The sequence below is a fragment of the Dendrobates tinctorius genome, unplaced genomic scaffold, assembly GCF_039654945.1.
Source record: "Dendrobates tinctorius isolate UK_male_01 unplaced genomic scaffold, ASM3965494v1 ptg000071l, whole genome shotgun sequence".
Taxonomy (NCBI): domain Eukaryota; kingdom Metazoa; phylum Chordata; class Amphibia; order Anura; family Dendrobatidae; genus Dendrobates; species Dendrobates tinctorius.
The window spans coordinates 1,913,704-1,922,708 of record NW_027361739.1 but is presented as its reverse complement, the minus strand read 5'-3'; the positions used below and the strand labels follow the sequence as shown (position 1 = coordinate 1,922,708).

General features: G+C 44.8%; 1 long non-coding RNA gene across 1 annotated transcript; it reads right to left on the bottom strand.

Annotated features, from left to right (window-relative positions):
* Window positions 1–3,658: 3,658 nt before the first annotated feature.
* LOC141096111 (uncharacterized) lies at window positions 3,659–8,738 on the bottom strand. The gene is made up of 4 exons (XR_012233583.1): window positions 8,404–8,738; window positions 4,824–4,965; window positions 4,581–4,734; window positions 3,659–4,499 (listed from the first exon to the last, which is right to left on the bottom strand). It is a non-coding gene; the product is annotated as an uncharacterized lncRNA (long non-coding RNA).
* Window positions 8,739–9,005: the final 267 nt, after the last annotated feature.

Here is a 9,005-nt window from a genome sequence, read left to right as displayed (position 1 = left end):
TAATAATGAAGAAAATAAGTAAAGATAAGGAAAAATAATAATAATAAATAAAAGAAAATGAAAATATATAAGGAAAAGAAAAAGGGTAAAAGGGGGGGAGTAAGTAAAAAAATGAAGAAAACAGATGTGGGAGAGTAATAAATGTAAAAACTATAAAAAGGAAGAGGACAGGCAAAATGATCACAGAGGGACCGAGAATCAAATAGGGACTGTCCGAGAAGCTGTAAACAACCAATATTCAATTTAATAATACAAGATATCATATCAACAATAAAGTAGCAATAGAAAGTCACAATACAAAGAACAATGTATTATATATGAGGGTTTTCGGAAAGATCCTCCACTGACTAGTCATGATCCCGAAGGTGCATTCCACATATCTTCGTGCACGACTCAGCCGATAATTAAAAATCCTCCGCCGGTCATCCAGTCCCCTTCGTGGGTATGGGCGCAGCAGGGTTGTCATTAAGGGAAACGCCTCATCCGATACCATCACAAAGGGCACTGGATGTGTGGAACCCGGCAAAGGTCTTGGGGCTGGGAGCGTTCCGCCATCTCAAAGAATTTGCTGACCAATCTGTGATGTTCGCAACACCCGAGAATCCCCAGTACTACCATAGGCACCAACGTCAATGGCAACAAATTTGTAATGTGCATCAGCCAGCGCCATCAGGACCACCGAAAAATACTTCTTATAATTAAAGAAGAGTGATCCTGATCGTGGTGACTTCTGCTCTCTTACATGTTGACCATCAACTGCACCTATGCAGTTTGGAAAATTGGCCACAGACTGAAAGCCTGCTGCATCCAAGTCTCCTCGGTTGGGGAAGGCATCACCATGGGCTGCAACTTCTGCCAGATGATGGCACATGTGCACCTCACAATTTGAGAGATGGTGGATTTACCATCTCTAAATTGGAGGTGTAGGGATGTGTAGCTCTTGCCTGTGGCTAAAAATCTGCAAAGAAACAAAAAAAAATTATTAGAAATTTCACACAAAAATGTAATGGAACCTGGCAGCATTTATGAGAGCTATAAGATGTGGCCAACACCTGGTGTTATCTTATAGCTGGCAAAAATGAGACAGGTTATGTTATTTCTCAAAAACACTAGGATATGTCCAGTACAGCAAAACACTGTACCAAAGATATACATATCAGTGTGTCTGGGTGTGTACGGCACGTATGAAGCAGCCATGTGCTGCACCATTCAAACACGAATGGCTTGCTGGGAAAAAGCGGTCAAGAAAGTAAAGTTACACGGTGGCAGGTGGTGAAAACAAAGCCCATTCTTCGCTGATGGTGGTTAAATCCTGCAGACCAGGGGAGAATGAAGCCACCATCTTCAGCACCTGCCTCCAGGTAACTGCGCTTCCTGTAGTGCTTCTTCACTAGTGTCAGCAGTTCATGTGAAAACTGTCATGACACATACCAGACACACTGACGTGTGAAAGAGGCCTAATGAAAGACATGCTAAATGAAAAAAATTTACTTACCGCAAGGTGATGAGCAGCCTTTCTTCAGCAGTGATGGCCTTCCTCATAACCGTATGTAATAACGTAAGCTGGGGTCCTAAGATTTCAAGGAGTGGGTCAAATGCCGGGATGCTTTGCCTGCAGAAGACTATGAATTTGTCCGGAAATCTGGAAATTGAACAGGAAAAACATAAAAAAAAAGGATTAGTGTTTTACAGACACATTATAATGGGGAGGTAGAAATTTGGATAATTACCTCCTCAAATCATTGTAGAGCACATAAAAATGTCCCTTTTCTGTCGCTCCCCTACTATTGGGTGAACCCACATTTTTCTTGTTCTTTTTCTTCTCTGCTGCTGCACCTAAAAAAAATATAGCGTTTAGTACACAAAACAGTGATAAACCAAAGACTGTGTTCATTTAACGCATCCATTACATAGCGGCATTACTGCTATGTTACAGATGCATTTACTCACCCATATGCTGCCATAGACAAGCACATTGCTAACGCATGACATAATTTGGCTAGGTTTACATTGCATTATGGCAGTCCTTTCAACGCCTGCGTTAAACTGAATGCGCTAACGCAACTTCTTTATGATTGCATTATGCGCTCACGTTAGCAGTGACGGCACAGCATTGTGAACCCAGCATTTGCAATGTTATGTCATTCTGCGCCAAAACCCTCACACGCGGTCTGCAGCATCTGAGGGTCCGTATGTCAGTGCTGTTGCACATGCTGCATCTGCACTAGTGGAATCTTTCACACTGCCATCCTGAACAGCAGTGAAGGATGGAAGAAGATGGAGCAACACCAAAGAAGTACCCTTCATTTTGTTGACTTTGGTTTCAAAATTGAATGTCACTTTGTTTTTTGTTTTAATAAAAATTTTTACATTTGAATTTCAGGTGTGTTACGTTTTTAATGGACTGCGTTGGTTCCATTTTTAAACTTTACACAGTGCAGGGGCATGACTAGGTACAAGGCATGGTACGTGCCAGGTGGCACACAGGTGTTTCAACAAGGGCTATACAGATTCAAGCAGGGAATTTTTATGGATTAAACGTGCGCTACCAGACCATCACTCCTCACAAGTTGTGTGGTTAATACATTTATTTCCCTACGCGTTTCAAAGTTAAAAACTTCTTCCTCCTTCTTCGAGGAAGAAGTTTTTAACTTTGAAACGCGTAGGGAAATAAATGTATTAACCACACAACTTGTGAGGAGTGATGGTCTGGTAGCGCACGTTTAATCCATAAAAATTCCCTGCTTGAATCTGAAGATTTATGGCCACGGCGTGGTCATTTGGATGTGCAGCAAGCTGACCTTTGTTCCTTTATGCCTGATACTCTCCTGCAGAGGGTGAGTATAAATCATTGTCTTATATCTTTATTTTTCTCGGGTAAGACCCTATTGCGCCCTTTTCTTTCAACAAGGGCTATACGGCATTTGTTTACGTACATCTGGCAAATATCTTCAGTATCTGGACATCAGATTGAGGCCAACACCTCCGGACATCAGGCCGCAGTCATCAGGCTCGGGAGCTCTGGCAGCGAACAGCAGGCTCCGGGCATCCGTAAGGCAATCCAGGGTTGAGGCAAGGAGGCACAACATATTTCAACACAGGGTGCGTGTTACAATACATGCCAAGGTACAAGGCAAGTTTACAGGCAGGGTGTGTGGTAGGGGTTACACCATGGTCCAAGTAAAGGAGCGTGATAAGGGATACGCCAGTGTTCTGGCTATGACAAGGGCCTGCGCATGTTAGTCGGCACGCCAGGGTACAGGCGAGGGCCTATGCGTAAAAAGAGGGCACACAATGCACAGTGCGGACACAGCGTGGGTTCAACGAAGCACAGAGCACGTATGGGGCACTGGCTAGATAGTGAGGCTGAGGCTCTGAAAGGAGGGAAACACTGGCGATCACGAATGAGGCACAACAGGCGGACACAGCAAAGTCAATGCCATGACACATATCCTCCATCACATAGTCACTTGCACATATGCAATCACACATATCCAACATAATATAGTCATGCGGTCATATAGCCCTGACAAGAAAGAAGAACATATCCAAAAATTTTATTAACAAACTGGAAAGCTTGAAAAGCATAGTAATGTATTAATAATGGCTACATAAATTAGGGGACAAATATTTTATATTTTTGAATATAATACATTTTTTGAGTACAATCGTTCCATACATTTATATTTTCATACATACAGGGCATTTATGAGAGATGGGAGACCTCTTTTACATTGTCATAACCTAGTATTTTCTCTCATTGGAGCCTTCAACGTTATCAGTGCTCCTGCCAAAGTGCTCAGCGAGCCTTCTAATTATGGCTATTTTTTAAAGTAACGAGGTAGAAACGTTAACATTTAATCGAACCAACAGGGTGTCTAAAAAACATTATATTATAAGTACTGATAGTCTGGGCAGTACCCGTAAGCATATGGTGACGGATCGGAAGTTAATGGGGCTGGTGTCGATGGTCCATTCCTTTGGGGTGGTGCAAAGTTTGAGGGCTGCTGGGGTGCTTGGGTGGGCCGGAAGAGTCCGCAAAGACCCATGAGGATGGTATTATATGGTGCGATTGGGGCAGGGTCCTCCAATGCTGTCAGACTCATGGACTGCCTATCCGGTGTCAGCGAGCGAGCCTTATTTGCTATTGTTAATGCAAAAAAATAAAAGACATCCTCTGAAGTACTTTTTTTTTTTTTAGCAACTCTAGTGTCTCGGTTGCGGCTTTGACAGTTTTATCTTCTATTTGTTTTTTTTGTTTTTTCTTGGTTGGCTCACCTCTCACCGGATAGGCAGTCATTTCAGTTGCAACTGCTTCTGCGGAGACACATGCTCCAGCAGCTGCAGATGGGCCAGCAGCTGCAGATGGGCCAGCAGCTGATGAAGAATTTGCCCCAGCAGAAGCAGTTGCAACTGATGGAGAAGATATGTGAACAGCTCCAGAGGAACCTGCCCCATCTTCGGACTCTTCATCTGCCGGACAAATATTCCCGTCAGTCCTGTTGAAAGAAACCCAAATAAACATTTTTCAACGCTGTGTATGACCAACAGTTTATACGCCTAAAAAAAAAAATAGTTACCTCCTCAATGTCCGGCTAGTTACATGGAACTGCAGCTCCTCGTAGAAAGGGAAACTGTGGCTCCTAGGTGGTGAAGATCCACTTTTATGCAAGGTTGCGATGTATTTATTAAATCGGTCCCAAACGGACCGCCACCTCTGCTTCACATCTTTCTCTGCAAAAAGAGAAAAAGAAAACATAAATTAATTCACTATCCCTTTCTTAACAAATGGAATCAAATGTGTACAATATCATTATAATTACCGATTTCCCCCTGCTTGGCACTTGGGAATGAATGCCATTCCGGGTACAGTTCCACTAAGATCTTGTTCCAGCAGATCTCTTTAAAGTAGCGATCTTTGAAACTCTCCTCAGCCTGGTCCCATATTGTGGGATAGTCACGGACCTAAAATGTATAGAATTATGTTATTACTTACTATATCAAACCCGCCATTTATTTCCTAAACCTATTTCACAATCTTCATACACACACATTGAGCTTTATAAAGTAAAAGTGTAGGCCAAAACAAAATTAGTTTGACGAGGGTTCCCACCATATTTTAGGGCCAGAAAGGCTATTCAGAAAGCTGCGGCCTACTATCCGTAGCCTGGGAAAGGGGACATGGATATCAAACCCATTTCCCAGTTTGTCCAAATCATGCTGCAGCTGTCTGCATAGGCTTTCTAGCCCTAAAATATGGGGGGACACCCACGTCATTATTTTGTTTTTTGCGGCCCTTTTTTTAGAGCCAGATAAGGTACAGGAAAGGAGACATGGATATTAAACCCTTCCAAGGTTGTACATATCAGGCCAAAGCTGTCTGCGTAGCTTATCTGGCTGTAAAAACAAGTGCATCAAAAAACAAAATAATGACATGGGTGTCCCCCCATATTTTAGTGCCAGAAAGCCTATGCAGCCCGCTGTGAGCTGATATTTCCAACCTGGGAAGGGGTTAATCTCCATGTCCCCTTTCCCACGCTATGAATATCAGCCCACAGCTGTATGCGTAGCCTTTCTGGCTCTTAAAAAAGGGGGACCCCCCCCAAAAAAAATTGATGTGAGGGGGTCCCCCATATTTTAGGGCCAGAAAGGCTAAGCAGACAAGTGCGAGCTTATATTTCCAACCTGGGAAGGGGTTAATCTCCATGTCCCCTTTCCCAGGCTATGAATATCAGCCCACAGCTGTATGCGTAGCCTTTCTGGCTCTTAAAAAAGGGGGACCCCCCCAAAAAAATTGACGTGGGGGTACCCCATATTTTAGGGCCAGAAAGGCTACGCAGACAACTGCGGGCTGATATTCATAGCCTAGGAAGGGGTAATGGATATTGCCCCCCCCCGCTACAAATATCAGAACGCAGCCGCCCCAGAAATGACGCATCTATAAGATGCGCCAATTCCGGCACTTAGCCCCTCTCTTCCCTCTCCCGCTCCACGGCGGCGGGATGTGGGGTAATGAAGGGGTTAATGCCACCTAAATGACTGGTGTCATTAACCCCGGTTAATAATGGAGAGGTATCAAGACGCCGATCCATTATTAAGCCCATAGAAACAATTTAAAAAAAGAAAACACAGACACAAAAAACAAACATTTTTATTGAAATAAAAAACATAGTTTTTGACCATTATTTTTATTGTACGCTCAATCCAATCAATGCCCTCGATCACCTAGAGAAAAAAAAATAACAAACCAATTCTATACCTACCGTTCCGTCGCAGTCGATTAAACGAGTGTCCCATGACAATCTGCCATGGAGAACAGTCACATCAAGTGATGTGACCATTCTCCATGGCTGCAGAAACACTGACAGGAGCTCTGCTCCTGCAGTGTGTTACTGTGCATGTGCCAGAGTTTACCTAAGTTCAGTGACTCAGGTAACCTCCTTTACGGCACTACTGTGTGGGAAAGTTGACACGCAGCAGAAGAGCTGTAAAGCGAGGTCCCGGAGCTGCCGAACACCGGGAAACTCGGCGATACACAGCAGGAGCACCGCTCCTGCTAGTGTATTGCCAGAGTACTGCTGAGATCGCCGCGGGACACTCATTTTTTGGATTTCTGCGGACAGGGAGTATTTTTTAGCTTTTTTATTTAATTTTTTCCCTAGGTGATCAAGGGCTTCGGGGAACAAAATGTGCTGTATGTGGTGAGTATGTATTCTATGTTGTATGTCATGTCTGTCATGTATACATGTATTCTATGTTGTATGTCATGTTTGTGTTTTGTTACACATTTTAACACTTTGTGCTCGGTCACCCCAGGGTCTACTCTCCCATCCTATATGCGGATGGGAGCAGCAGTCCCATGCGGCGATTGAGCACAATACGGGGCCTACCGTCGCATGGACACTCAGGACGCACACAGACTGACACACAGACGCACACACAGACAGACGCACACACAGACAGACAGACGCACACACAAACATACAAACATACATACCAGATCTATCAGACGCCCCACATCAATGTCCATGCGACGGTAGGCCATGGCGACGTCTTCTTCCCTACACTACACTCTGCCCACCCACTTCCTCTTCCGCCCCCTCACTTCTTTCTACAGCAGTTTTGACACCCCAAACCGCAGCAAAAACTGCAGATCTTTTTTCATCTGCGGTTTTTGCTGCGGAATACAGTGACTCAATGCAAGACAATGGGTGCAAAACCGCTGCAGAACCGCTAAAATAATTGACATGCTGCGGAAAAAAAGGTGCTTTTCCGCATGTTTTTTTTCGCAGCGTGTGTACAGCGGCTTTGCAAACCCATAGGCTTACATAGCAATGTACACTGTCTGCGGAACTGCTGCGGTTCCGTAGGGCCAATACAGCTGCGGAACCGCAGCAAAAATCGCAGCGTGTGCACTTAGCCTTACAGTTGAAGAAAGTTCTTCTAGGTTTAATCTGGAAGGGGAAGATAGAAAGTGAAAAACTGTCTTGAGCGATCATATTTGACAAATATTGCAATTCCCGCAAGGATAGGTGCCAAATACCCTAAAGCCTCTGTTTAATCTGACAGTTGGATGAATATAGTGGCTATGGCATAGACAATCTTTCAGGTCGCGAGCTCGTCGCGCTACCAGCTTAGGGGAGGCAGAAATATGCAGGGACAGTTTGGGTTCACTAAGTAAGATACCCCAACTATGATCTAAGATTTTTCGAATATCCCGCCACTGGTTATTGAAAGTGGTAACAATGCCTAATGGTCTAGGTGACTCATATGTCTTTCTCTGGAGTAAATCAGAATGTATGCTTGTTCTTGCTCTTTGGTATGAAGAGGAAATAACCTTCTTAGGGTAACCACGACATCAAAAATGGTCTATCAATGATCTTGCTTCCGACAAGAAGTCAGGTACGTTACTACAGTTCCGCTTGAGTCGGAGAAATTGGCCTGTAGGGATACCATTTTTGAGGTGTTTGGGATGGAAGCTGGTACAGGCCACAGGCAATTACTGTATATGCATAGAAATATATTGGTTAGTACATTACGAGGGATATGTCCTCAAGATCAGCTCGGGGTCTACTGTCCAACCTTGGTCTAAACAGGAAGGGGTCAAATGCTGTATTTAGCAAGAACAAGGCACCCTTGCAGCTTTCCAAGCCCTGGCAAAGTCTAATAATACTTTCTGGGGCTCTTTATCATCAGCCAGGCCCCGTCTCATCTGCAGCCTCCTCCTGCCCACACCCGGTCCCACGAGTCTGTGCTAAAAGCAATGGCCCTGCTCACACGTACTCCGATCACCAGCTGAGGTGAGAGTCTCTGGTCATGTATTCTTCGTGTATCTTCGGTGCTTAACCGCAGATAGGCGTCTCCTCAATCTGGTAAAGTGGGGGGCTGGACCTCGACTCTTACCTGGCGTTGTCTGGGTTCCGGGTCTTGACTGGTGTTGTTTTGGTATTCAGCACTTGGCCAGCACAGTCTGGAGCCCACGCCTCGATTGGAGTCATTCGAATCTCGCTCACTGACTCACAGTGTCCTGCCTGTCTTGCTCACTAAGCATGTCCCAGTAACTCGGCGGCGGCGTCTCTTGAGCCTGGCTTGGCTCTGATCACGGCCTTCCACTGGAATAGGGCACAGATCTTCCTCAAAACTTAGGCCTTCTCTGCCATCTGACCGCTCTCGGACTCTTCTGTGCCGATGGTGGCTGCAAGTCCACCTTGCAGGCTTACAGCCTGCACTGGTGCAGGTTCTGGTGCCAACTGCCCTTCTCAACCTGGCCAGGCCTTTTATTTTCAAGACGTCCTTCCTGTGTGTCACCTGATCAGGTTCAGCAGGTTAGTTCACTCCCCCTATGAATCTCCCAGCACAATTTGGTTCCTGCTAACACAATTCTTTTTTTTTTTATTTTCACATTCAGTTTGGTCCAGCAGATGGTGGTATTCCCTTACAGTTTCTCAGTCTCTCTTATCCATCTCCTTACACAGTGTGTGTTGGTTGGTTAAAAGCCCCTAACT